This window comes from Hylaeus anthracinus, unplaced genomic scaffold (assembly GCF_026225885.1).
Source record: "Hylaeus anthracinus isolate JK02 unplaced genomic scaffold, UHH_iyHylAnth1.0_haploid 27453, whole genome shotgun sequence".
Taxonomy (NCBI): Eukaryota; Metazoa; Arthropoda; class Insecta; order Hymenoptera; family Colletidae; genus Hylaeus; species Hylaeus anthracinus.
The window spans coordinates 59,455-72,939 of record NW_026535243.1 but is presented as its reverse complement, the minus strand read 5'-3'; positions in this window follow the sequence as shown (position 1 = coordinate 72,939).

The following is a 13,485-nucleotide window of genomic DNA, read 5'->3' as shown; positions in this document are numbered from 1 at the left end:
ACAATGTTAATACATTTTGATAAACACAAATTTTATTTTATCATGCAATTTTTGTTGCGATAAACAACGATTAATATCGATGTTTTCTCACTAACGACGGCCAACATTTTTATCGTTTGGCTCTCCCAAGAAAAAGTTTGCCGACTCCTGCATTCGCCAGCCGGATGCAAGACGGAATATTCGTTCTCCGCTTTGAACAGCTGACTCGTTCGCCACGCGCGACTCACGACGCACAGTGCTGCCTTGTCGTTGGTCGTCGCAAAGCCAGCCACGTTCAATTGACGGAAAATCGCTCGCGCCTTGCTTTGATGCCTAAATTAGAATCTCACAGAGTAGTCATCCCATACGCAAATTACAGACGCATGGGAATTCCCCGTCGTGGACAATGGCACGCCTGGGTACCCGAAATCGGGCTCGAATTTGGAAGTGGAGAACATTCTAATCAAATTAGTCTCTTTTTACGATTTCCAGAATTTAATTAAAATTTTTTAATAAATTTTGAGATTAACACGTTTATCCTGTATGAGTAATTCAAAGGTTCGGTCGTGATTTCGGTCGTTTGATTTCCACTCAAATACCAAATTACCATTTACCATCTTCTGTGTGAAAATAAATGTCTAGATTTATATTAGTTATACCTCTGAAAATTTTAATGATATTTATTCAGACACTTTGCATCGATTCGTAGTGTTGATGTATATTATAGGTCGCTATTTTAAGAACACCTTGTATATCAAACTACTGACGGATGACGTTTCGACGCTGGACGGATGAAATATCGTTCTCCGCGTTCAGTAAAAGATCGCACCGTCCATCGTCTATCATCATCAACAAACGTCTGTCAACGTTGACAAGTAGAACGCTTTGAATACGCCGCGATGGTGTAAAACTCGTCAACGTCCTCCCATCGGACAGGTTACCTGCATTTTTCAGATGTTCGACTCTCTGTCGGCGAGTCGTACCTCGATTCCGAGTCGCGAGATATTTTTATCGATTCTAAGCTCCACGAAAATTGCGCTCCACGTTTAACTTAAATTTCACCCACCGTCGTAGACAATCATCCTAGTGAAACGAACAGTTGGATTCATTTATCAATGGTGGTCTCTCAGACAGCCACCGTACCATTATTTATTAATTTTTATTGGCTCCTTCTTAAGAAACGACAGGTCCTATTCATGCATCGTTTTGTACGTTACGAGTCAACCCCCTTTCCCATAATTAATTAATCGTTTCGATGATGAATCGGTACGCAGTTGCGAACCGCAATTCTTCGGATTCGAATTCTTAAAAGTCACTTTCTATCTTGTTTTCTTTATTCCTTTCCTACTCCGCCTAGCTGGAAATTAGCCCCACGAATCAGCCTTATCGTTCGTTCAGCCGTAGACAATGAAAAAGCGTGTCCCAGGCTTCGAGGACGCCTCTGCCCAGCGGAATTCAGGCCTGTTCCTTTATCTCGACCCTTCGAAACGACGTTATCAAGCCAGGAGTCAGGAGAAAGTTAGATCGACGCGAACGGTGATGCGAAAGGAGAGACGAAAAGAAAGATCCTAAGGGGTGGTTGGAAGAGGTGTGTGGGGGGGGTGGAAATGGGAAGATGATCCGAGTGGAAGCAGAGGAGGTGGCTGTCGCTCGGCCGCCGGACGATTCTCTCGAATTAATTCTTAGGGGTGGATTTGGAAGGGGCCCGCCACCGCCGCTGCCTGTAAGGGGTGTGAGTGGAGCGAGTGGACCGTGAAATAACCAACCCCCGCGCGACACTCGCACACCCCACGCTTTGGAACCTCCGACAGTGGCGTAACCTCGCCGCGGACGCCTCTGAGCGAGCCAAGACTCTTTTCGAGGACGCTTAACTTCTCTGGCGAGAACACGAGTAGCAGCTGCCGGGAGGCTGGGGGGAGGGGAGGGCGCTAATTAACGATCTGTCTCGGGACTCTTAGTACTCCGGACCCGTATTTCCTGACCGTGGCTCATTAGCGTCGCGAGTTAACGATGACGTCACCTGGTGGCGCAGTCAGGGCACGGAAAATAAGAATGTAATCGGTGGGGGGAAGTCATGTTGAATTCTTGGGGTCGATAGAGATCACTGTGCATGAACGTACGTGGGATTAAAACTTAGTCACTTGGAGTACATGGGACAAGAATCACCAAATGACAAAGTCGAGTTTGTAGGAAGGTAATAGCATCTACTTTCAATGTTAGCCTGTACCCTGAAGATCACTCGAATATTAGCCACTCTAGGTACATTTTACCATCGTTAGCATCCTTTGAATTAATGTTTACTTCAACCTCAACCAGGACTAAGATGACATACCATGAAAATATAAAGCTAGTACGTGCATCTTAAGAACAAAATACCACATTGGCTACAAATTCTAGGCCCATGAACGTCGCCAGCCAAGACAAAGCTAGTGAAGAAACCATAAAGTTAGTGACATCAAAATAGAAGATCACCAGTTCCTCCTCCATCTCTTCTACATTTTTCAAAGCCTCCTCGTCTAAGTGTAATTTCGATTTCCCCTACCTCACATCTAAATCCCGCCTCTTATATCGATAAGTCCATGAAAACTTCCACTACCTTCGGTCAATAAGTGTCACCGAGTAGAAGCTCACAAATTCATCCTCCATCTTTTCTACATCTTTCAAAGCCTCCTCATCTAAGCGTAGCTTCGAATTCCTCTACCTCATATCTAAATCCCGACTCTTACATCGATAAGTCCATGAAAACTTCCTCCACCTTCGGTCAATATATGTCGCAGCGCCTTCCTGACCCCCCGAGACACTTAACAAACATTCTCCATATTTGCACCAAATCTCCCACAAACTCCTCCTCCCTTCCATGTCGTCCAAAGGCTCCCCATCTATGCCTAACAGCGTGTTCCTTTGCGTTACGCTTGAATACCGCAGTCCAGCTCATTATCAGCCTGCAAGAAGTCCGTGAGGAGGACGTTGCTCGGCTAGAGCTGCCAATTACCCACGGTCAACCGCGTATTCCCTTTGTTCCCTTGTCTGCCTTGCGGTGCAGCGTGCTCCGGCGACCGCTTGAACACCGTGGTCCTCGGATTCGTGTACGGATTACCAGTTTGAGGTCGTGGAGTCGCACGCATCGAAAGCAGCAAGGCACGCCACTGCAGTCAGGCTGTTCCACTTAAGCGTGTAATAGCTCAATAGCTGTCGGTCCCGTGTCTGCGAACACGGCCAGGGGTCACCACTGCGTTTCGCGCGCGTACACGCGGCCTTATTTATAGGCCTGTCCTCAGACCGAAATACTTACCTCGAAAAAGATGTCCCGCGTCCTTCGTTCCGCGGTCCCTCGTATCCCGTTCGCTGGTTAATTAGTCAGACTTTAATAGAGGATGTTCGTCGAACGCAGACGCCGAAACGAAGGGGTCGGTCTAGAGGACTGATTTTAATGCGGTAATTGGCCGATTGATTCGAGGGGATGGTGTTTTTATGATTAGATGTTGCTCGGAGCGATCCAATTAGAGTGGGTCGGACTTGTCTCGATGGGATTGGGGGATATTAGGATATCGTTTGCGAGGCGTTGTTTCGGTTTAATGATTGATCGTTTGGAATTTGTCGTACCGGTGCCTCAGGAATTTTGTTAGGTTTTACAATGTGATAGTTTATAAAAGAATCCTAGCCTACTCGGTATAGAAATTTTACATCTTGTGGATCTCATTAAACTTGTAACCTACATCCCCAAAATACAATCACCTTAGTACTCCTCCATCCCTCCTACTCAACCTAAAAATCCTGAGTAATCTTATTCGTCTGCCAAGCTACAGTTTCCAAAATCCTTTAGGAAAGTTCAGGAGTCTACACCTATGTCAGCAACCTAAAATAAAAATACTACACCTTAAGGATCTCATTAAACTTGTAACCCATATCCCCCAAAATACAATCGCCTACTCCTCCATTCTTCCTGCTCAATCTAAAACTCCTGAGGAATCTTACTTGTCTGCCAAGCTACAGTTTCCAAAATCCTTTACGCAAATCCAGCAGTCTACGTCACCGAGCCTCTCGACATCGCTCGATCTAAAAATCCTTACCCCATGGACCTCGTTAGACTATCGACCTCCAATCCTAAAAATCCTTTCATCGACAACCCATTCGTAAACATCTGAAATCCGGGTTCCGATCCAGCAGTATTTTTCCAAGAGGGTGACTTGTAGCGTTTCGGCTCTCCGCGTCGAGATAAAGTCGGTTCTTACAGAGGCTGCTCGATTCCATGCCGCCTCACCATCGAGCGTTCGTAGTTAAATCGGATAGCGGGGCCGTGGAGTGAACAAAAGCCTCAGCGGATCGATCGATTGGCTCCGAGCCGTTATCTTTCGCGTCCGCGTTTCTCTCTTTCCTTGTTCAGCCTGGTCCCCGGTGTTTCCCGTCGCGACGGGGACCCGTCACGGTTGTCTCGCGTCTCCGACGAGATCGTCGAGGATTACCCAGCTAGGAGTTCGTCCTTTCTTCGCGGGAGGCAAAGGGGGTAGGGGCTTCTCCAGGACTCGGTGTGTCCCGATACGGCGCAAATTGCCGGAACCCGTTTAATCGTCGACGATATTCGACCCTGGAGCGTTAATGGCAATCTGGACTTTGAGCGCAAACGTTGGTCCTGGCGAGCAATTACCGCCCGGTCTCGATTATCTGGACAGTTGGACGGACAACTTAGTCCTATTAAGCGGCTGGAGGGTACCTGCTCGATTATTCCTGCATTCCCGGTACCTTGAGTCGAACGAGACTTCGTTAGACTAATGGGTGACGAATAGGGACAGGATGTTGGAGTTGGAGGTAGATTTGACCACGTCGACGTGGAAAATAAATTCGTCGTGGAGGATTCGCGTAAACCAGCGTTAGTAAATGTGTTCTTTCGGAAAGATTTTAGACATCTTTTATGGGAAGTCGGTTCTTACAGAGGCAGTAGACATTTTTTATGGGAAAGATCCTAGTAGATGTTAGTAGTGGAAAACCCTTTCTTCTTAGACTGTTTGGTCTTCTTTTAAAGACTAATAAAACGTATTTTTAATGGAAGGGATGCCTTTCAGTAGAATAAGGTGTTTCGTATCAGACTTCCACTGCAGCATGAAGTACCAATAACAACAGCTAGATAATAACAGCGATCCTGATAAAATAACGTACACGTAGGATGATCTTTTCAAGGATTGAAGAAGATTAACGAAGTCAGGTCCCTTCTGGGTTTCAATTGCCACCGCCTCTCATCATTTGCAGCTCAGCCAGAGCTTTATCAAGCGAATCCAGCGTGACAGGGTAACGACAGCCACGGCTTTCCGTAAAACATTCCAATCGATAAACAACTGAATTCAAAGTCGCCTATTACTCTGCCCCCACGACAATTGAACGAAAATTTGCGAAGACGGATACCTTCCTTTTCTGGATCCGGTCGTTCGAGCGTCAGCTGGTTTCAGCAGGACGCAAATGGGTCAAACTCGATTACCTGAGAGTCAGCGATTATCTTTGAATATAAATACTTGCTTAACGACGAATAGAAGCTGGTTGGACATTTTATTATTGTGCCAATTTATTCCAATGGAGCAAAAAGAGATTCTTCTTTTAAATCATCATTATGTAAATTCTATCGATTTAATAGTACAAGAACAATAATTCCTGTAACCCTTTAAAATTATTTCTTTGACCTACGATTTACTGTAGGATCGTGCGTACCATAATCAAGTACAAAACTCCTTGCACCCTTTCGTACGACGTGCTTGACTGTTGCTTTTTATCTTCGACTCAAATTCTGTACCACGAGTCTCACACGTTGTTATAGGTTAAAGGGTTAAGGGACTAATCTAGCGTGAACAAGAAAAATTATTCCATCAAATTGATATGTTATAAATGTTATATCGTTTCCAGTATGTATGCATAGGTCTGATCTAGTAGAGCAAGGAAACTTATTCCTTTGAATCGATATAACAAAGTATTAGGTTGTCCAAAAAGTTCACACCACTTATACTTCTGCTACTAAAATTAATATGGGAAACGTGCTCTTAAGTATTATTAAAAAAAGCTAAAACTCTCTTATTTTACAATATTTTCCCACCTTTCTGAGATGGTCATTATATCGTCACTATAAAATGTCTGCACTCTTTAAATTAAGCACAAATCTAATATCGTACCCACTCCTAACCTATGGTACTGATCTAGTCGAAGCAGGAATAATGATATCTTCAAATTATCACAATAATTTATACGATACATAAATAGATGCTATAACTTCCACCTATAATAGACCACCTGCCTCCCATTTCCCTGTGGAAGAAAATCGCCAATCTTCACAATGTTCTCGAAGAGCAAAAAACAATTACAAGTTTACAACCGCCTGCGCGCACTTTCACCTTAGCCACCGTACAAGCAGTGTCCATGAACGTTTCCCGTATCTGGCTGCACGCACACAGAGCCGAATCCGGCAGGCAGGAACGGAATTCGGTTCGACCTCAACAGTGCAAACAGAAGCATTGATTTCACCGCTTTCAAACACCCCCTAGCAAAGCGTCAGTCGCTCGGGGTGTTCCCCGTCCCGTTTGTACGTGTGGGTGAGGGACCTGCGCGTTCAGACGCGTCCCATGTTCATGCCAGGCGTCTGTGTGCGCGCAGAGCCGACGAGGACGACGACGGCCACGCTCCTTGTCGCCGATGCGGTTCTAATAATAATGCTAATTGAAATCAGCACGCCCGCGAAAATCGACGGCGCAGCCCTTCGGGTTTCCACGCTCGAGTAGTTACCGCCTCGGATCGCGTTGCCGTCTTTTCGATCCTCCGCGACTCCGAGTGTCTCATATAATTCGCAGGAATAGCGAATTCCGCGAGGACGTGTTCCTCGTGCAGGAATTCACGTGGCAGGGTGCCATCCTCGATCGTCTTTAGTCGGCCATGTTGTCTTCTCGGAGCTGGGCCCTAGCATTTTTAACGCGTTGATCGCCACCCATACATGGGTGACAGTGCTTTTCACTAAAGAACTAAACAAATTAATTCTGAAAGTGTAGAATCATTGAAAATTAATTTAAATGAAATTCATGAATTTTAATAAAGTTACAAAAATGTACGTGGAATGAAATACCACGATGGATGCTTGATTATGTAGTCTTCAATAGTCTAAGTAACATTAAATCCGACAGAAATTTTCAAGACTATTTGCCTGGCAGTCAACGTGTTAATCTACATATTTTTAGGCTTGGAGTATGAGAGTCTTGAGTAAGGTTAATGGGGAATTGAGGATTGATATGGGGATGTGGTGGATATTGAGGAGGACGATAGAGGGAAGAAAACGAAGGAAGCGTTTCGTTCTGGGCCTGATGGTGGACTCGATAGTAACGCTACCTACCAGGCCCTTATCTTGGACGCCGAGATGTTTGGAGGATTTTTATTGTTGTTGGTTTCTCTTGATTACTGCGGTGCCTTTGGAGATTCCTTTATAACCCGCTTTTTTCCTTAATTTTTCTTGAGTCCCCTTGCTTCTCGAAGTTAATGTGGAGTTGATTCTCTTGAAAAAATTGAGTCAGATATATTTCTGTAAAGAGTCACTACCATTTTGGGAGTCCTGAATTTGATTTCGGTACGTGTGGTAGCCTCATTGACGTAATTCCAACAGGTGCAGGGGATGGGGGTGTTCCAGAAAATAATACTTTCCTAATAATTACTATATATTTTTACCTCCACAGTGATTACTTTGCCCCACGGGAGTCGCGTAACTTACGACATGCCTACTCCAAAAGGCAAATACCCGATACACCTTGTATAGTCACTGGTAGGGATCTTGTGAGCTCGTAAAATCGGTCGGAAATCGATCTTTACAACTTACGCCGACAGCAATTAGTAATCTGACACATTTTTAGACAAGGATAGAGCTAAACTTTTCGTTCAGGACCGTACGGTATCAAAATTAGGAGGTTCATATTTTCTGTGGTCATAAGGATCAGTTACCTGTGCGAATAAAGCAATAACTGCTGTTTCGGTTTACGACCTTACAAGATCCCTACCAGTGACTATACTGATGTGCTACCCTCATAAAGAAGATCCTACAAGTGATCGCTTCATCAAAAAATGGCCATTACCCATCAAGAATTATCCTCGGCAACCTAATCAGTAAAAGTACTTTGAAAAAATATCTTTGAACAGCTTTCATCCCTTCGAATATAACCAGAATAGTGTACGTGTCGCCTGATAGACCGACCTCTAAATGAACATTGACCTCCGCAATGCACCACTCGAAAAGGAACAACGGGTGGCCATGATACATTTGTCGTAGCCACTGTGGACGGTTTTCCAGCTGAAAACGCCAATGGAGCCGGGAACAGGAGGATCAAGGACGTTGACAAGCCTTGCCTGGAAACAATGAGCCATGGCCAGGCATCGCGGCGGCCTCGCAACCCACCGTTGCACCTTCCGCGAAGAAGAGAGCAGTCAGGGTGGCAATAACCCGCCCAGCCGCGGGGATGGTGTGGGTTCCGGCTCGGATAGTCGAGCGAGAGGAGGACCAGGGGGGCAGAGAGGGTCGGGACGGGCGGCGAAGCGAACGTTTAATAAAAGATGCGCAGAGATAGCACCATTACCCCGGCTTGCATTATTTACCGACGCGAGGCAACTCTCTGGCCGCGTTCCGCCGCAGTCGCGGCGTTAGGTAGGCGTGTCGTGTCCGTGTGTATGCGTGTGCACGTGTATTATGCGCGCGGATGTGTACGGGAGTGTATGCAGAAGCGTACCTGCTTCATCCACACCGGCGCCGTCGTCTTGGTTACACGAACGCTCGGGGAAGAACAGGGGGTTGCTCGACGAAGACGACGATGCCGTAAGATCGTTGGCAGAAGTCGTGATCGTTGATTCTGACCAGCGATCACGCGAACACCTGGAGAAACCGATCGGGCGATCGGGAAGATCTTGCCGAAGACGGGTTTGGGAATTTTGGAACCATTTGGGGATCGTTCCAGTTGAGTTTAGTGGATGTAAAATGGCGGTAGAAGATTTTAGGGAGCAGAGACCTTCGGGCGCCTGGAAGAGGCTTATAAAGAATTATAGAGAGTGTTTTGGAGTCATGGAATCATGGAATCATGGTTGGAGATTTCCTGGTGTTCGAGGGATTTGAAACTTTCATGGAGACCTGATTTATGAAATGTTGGTGGATGATGAATACCTGAAGAACCTTGATTTCGAGAGCGGTCGTTGAATCTTCAGGACAAACAGGAATAATAGCCAAGCAGATTATTTATGTAAACTCCTTATCATCTCGATAACTTTCACTTCATTTTTAACGCATGTTCGAAGCCATCCTCCGTTCAGCCATCAACGTCCTCGTGAGCAAAAGAAGAAGAGAGTCGGTTTAAGGGATGAAACAGTAAACACTGCAGTAAATCAATCGTGAAGCAGTCGATGCGCCTCCAAGAGTCGAGGCTCCATCTTTAGAATTCCCGTCGTCGAATCCCAAGTGACAAAACATTGGTTTAACAATCTGAGAAGGGTGAAGATGAGGTCCCAAACAGATTATCGTTGATTCCTGGAATAATTATTGAGTTCGAGCAACTCCGGGGTTGTAAAAGGGAGAGGATTATTAAGACGCTTCTCCGAGAACTGCGAGGCAATTCTAGGGGTGGAAACCAACGATCTTTCGAGAGTCGTTGGCGAACTGTTGCTGCCACTAATATACAATAAATGAAAGCATTTCCAGTTTTAGGACATTGTGCTTCTCCTGCGGACTACTCCCGAGGCTCTGGAAATTATTAATTAAAATCGTTGTTATTTAAATTACGTGGACCAACAAGGGTTTATAGGTTATGACTTTGTATTATTAAATACCTTTATAATACAGATAATACAGTTTCGTTATATTTCAAAAGCCCTGTAATTACATTGTTAACCGACTTCTTTTAGATAGACACAGGAAGCATTGGTTCGAAAACAGCTAGGAGCAACGAATGTCACTCCCTTCATTCGATAAGTGTCGCGGCGCGCTCCTGACCCCGCGACTCTTATCGAATATACTCATTTTCTACTGATTGTTATACACTATAAATAACCAGAAAAAGCTCTCGTGTCCCAAATTAGCCAGGAATTGTTGGAATACTTTTTGGAATATATTCCCCTCCCTTGGTCCTGGAGTCTGGTCTAATGTTCCTCCTCCGCGGCAGACGTTTAGACGTTTCTCGAAAGTCTCACCCTCTCTTTCTCGAGGAACCACCGTCCCCCGCCGCGGTGCTCTACGAACAGAAACCGTCGTAACGAGGAGCATTACTCCGGGGGATGGAAAACACCGTTAATTACCTCCAAGCGGGTCATTCGTTATCCTCTGGACCTAGCCTCAGGGCCAGCGGTGTGCGGTTCGCCCAAATTGCCTTCTCACTTCCTGGACGAAGATCGGCCGCGATTACGCCTCGGATCGGGGCCGTTGTTTCTCTTCTCCGCACTTTGTTTGTTGTTTCTCCGGAGAAACGAACGGAACGGGATAGAAACTGCGCGGGGGAGAAAGATCAAGCGGGGTTGGGACTTTACAACGGAGGGTAAGCTCCGGAGCATCGTTCCCCAAAACTTTTTCATTTGCCACAGAGCATTTCTCTCGACTCATTTACAGGATACTATGATCTTTTTATTTTTGCATAGCTATTTTAGGATACTTCGCATTTCGTGATTCATATTTTTACCTTGGAAACGGAGTGGGAATAGAAGTATATATCTGTACAAAGTGGGAAACAGTTGGGAATGAGAGCTTGAATTAAAATTGTCAAATAAATATTCTAGTCTTGTGGTTAAAATTAAAATACAAATGTACTCGTTGAATGCTTGGTAATATCTAAAAACTAAAATTTTTCCCTTAAAATTACAATCAAAATGTCAATAATTTTTGCTGTTACAGACCTTTTACGAAACAATCTTTTCAACCACTACTCTATAACGCTACATTAATAGCTGGAAAGCAGTAATATTAAAAATTTGAATTATACAAAATTCGTGTACACTACGAACTTATTTGACTCCACCTTTTCAACCATTAATCGCAATTCTTCCCAGGCCTGTTTCGAGGGCTAGAGTTTTCAAAGGGCTGGTTTAGAGGGTGGTGGTCGGTTAGAGACAGGAACCATGGAAATTCGGAAGGAACTGCCGTGGGGGGAAATTCGGTAAGAGGAAGTAACGACAGACGGAGGGGCGAGGGAAGAGATACAGCCCCGTCAAGGGCAACGAGAGCCGAAACCACCCTCGGTGACGAAAGAGAAGGACCCAGAGGAGGGAGACGCGGAAACGAGGCTCGAGTGGAAAGCCGAAAGGCGAACTTGACATTTATATCGGGGATTCTCGGCTTTACACCGTGGAGAACCCTTTCGAGGATACACCGTGAATAGAACCGAGGGGGGAGGACACTGGGAGGGGGTTGAAACTCGCGGGATCCTTTCTCCTGGGCTCCATCTCTTCTCCTTTCTTACCGGCCCTCTAACTCAAGGAAATTATGTCCAGACGGTTCGCAGTCGAGGGAGCTTCAATCGACCGTGACGAAGCTTAGGCGTTAAGGAAACTTTCCATATCCATGGAAATCCATGAATACACTGTTCATACTCGTTTACTGCACCCTCCACTTTGCTACCTTTCATAGAATTTCCCCAATGTCTCTCTACTTGTGCTATATTCCTGTTTAGGACATTTTTCAGTAATTACTTTTATATTTTATAGTCCCTTTGAAAGCCTAATGGTATAGTTGTAGAAATGACTATAGTAGGGGGTTGTTTTCAAAGTGAGTTAATAGAGCCATGCTTTAATGGAGAAGACAACCTCTGAAACATGGATGCATTTCCTCGAATGGTAAGAATTGCGGGTCGTAACATAGGGTACTGGATTTTGTACCTTCTGGGTGGTTGAAGGTTTTGAGGGTTGTTTTCTGTGACAGATAAAGGCGAGGGTGAATTTAGCTGCAGATGATACAGTCAGAAATTTAATACCTACTGTAGTAAAAAATATTTCCTTCTTATATTGGCAGTGGATGATGAGAAATTCTGTTTTACAAGTCGATGGTAACCACTGGTAATGAAAGTTACCAGCACAGGGGATGTAGGCTCAGTCTGGTGCTGCCATCGTTAGGGGTGAGTTTGCTCGCATGGTTACTGCAAGGGTAGCTTACTCGCGATCAATAACTTCCCTGAATAAGGTAACAGTATGGTGAGTGAAAGTTCTAGACAGACTGTAATCCAGTAAATATTTAATAATTTAGATATGCATATTAAAAACGAATACCATAGTCCAATCACTATTGGTACAAGAATATTAATTATAAATACATAAAAATATAAAAGAATTTACTTTATTCCTTTCTCGCATTCTTTTATATTTTATTTACGCTGTATATGATATTAATTATACTTTTGCTTTAGCTTCCATATAAATTCCATATAAATTTTCTTAGTCGATCTACAAAGTTCATCTTGAAATACAGAAAACCATCGAAGTTTATCTGACCCGCTGAAATTCGCGAAGCGTGTTTAGCAATTCCGTTGCAGGGTGGCACTAGCTGTCGATCTCTCGATACCCCCGATTCTCATCTCACCCCCAACGCGGGTATTCCAGCAGAGAAATCGCGGAAATTCCAGCAAGCGTTAAATTTTGACCGCAGACACGCGTCACGTGAACAAATTTTTCCGCGACACTTGGGCGCGCTGCGATTTATACTCGTCGATAAATTACACAGACTGCAATTTTTCCAACAAAAAAATTGTCGTCATTCTACGGTCTAAAAAATCTGAAAAAAATCTCGTGAAGGTAGAATGAAACGGAGCATCTAAAAATGTTCCAAGGAACGACCCTGATGATTAGTCATTTTCGGTATTTATGGGAGCAGAATTTATAGATAACATAGTAAATGAATAAAAAGTGTGAAAGAAGTGAATATAATGAAGAGAAAATGTCCTTTTCCATTTTGCGATCTGAGGCTTCGTTGATGAGATATAAACAGTTGAAGTCTCTACGTTCGGGTGTGCATGATTATGCGTGCCCAGGCGCGCGATCAGCTGACTGGGATATGGAATAGCGCTCACCGAGAGTCGCGTCCATAAGCTTTAATTGCTCGTACTTAAGCAACGGAGCTTCACATTGCAAAATGATAAAAACCTTTTCGATTCCTTTTCACGCGAAGATGTGATCCTCATAAAGAGCTCCTCAATTTTCTTTATTTATTCATATATTCCTTAATTAATAATTGAATTCCAATGCACGACACCTGCCACAGGTGTTCCCCCATTGAGGGAGTTCACAAATACGCGAAGTTTGGGAAACACTGTCTCCAAAAACACATAGACATACCATAAAACATTCTTTTTCTTCTTTAATACAAAAAAAATGGCTTGCTTCGGTCACGTTCCTTGGACGCAAAGCGTTCAGATGTTTCGATCCACGATCGCACAATGCGATTCGCTCGACTCGCGGCGACAGTAGCCGGCGACGGAACGCGTTAACTTTAATCTTCCGCTTTATTCTAATGCGTCCGTTTGAGGCGAGTCCCAG